The following is a 523-nucleotide window of genomic DNA, read 5'->3' on the forward strand; positions in this document are numbered from 1 at the left end:
GTCGCCTCCCTGAAGCCAGCTAAATAAAGCATCAGGTGACCGGGACACTGCAGTGAAAAAGAGAGTCTCCTTCCGAGGTCAAACTGTTGCTGTTTGATTGACGGCCAGCTGGAAACCTGCTGCTACCTTGAGGGAAAACGCAATGCGTGGATGTTTTGTATTTGTCTGAGAGAGCAAGAGAGAGAGAGAGAGAGAGAGAGAGTGAGAGAGCACGTCTGCTGCTGTTCTCTCTCTCCCTATCACACACTCTCGGGAGCAGCGCTTTGACGCACCACGCAGAGTTGGATTATAGTATTGCGCGCTGGTCTTTCACGATTTTCTGTCCCTCGCGTTACCCTCACCGCTGACCGGCAGTTGATATATTATCGGGATCAATATCTCTCCGCCACGGTGACCTCTGCTGAGCTTTTCTTTTCTTTTTCTTTTTTTTGGGGAGTGAGAAAGAAGAGCAGCCGCGGCTTCCTCGCAGGACGCGTGTTGTGAATTACAACCAACAGAGCCTTACCTGGAGAGAGAGAGAGAG

This window comes from Pundamilia nyererei, unplaced genomic scaffold (assembly GCF_000239375.1).
Source record: "Pundamilia nyererei isolate P.nyererei 1_Seehausen unplaced genomic scaffold, PunNye1.0 scaffold00107, whole genome shotgun sequence".
Lineage (NCBI taxonomy): Eukaryota > Metazoa > Chordata > Actinopteri > Cichliformes > Cichlidae > Pundamilia > Pundamilia nyererei.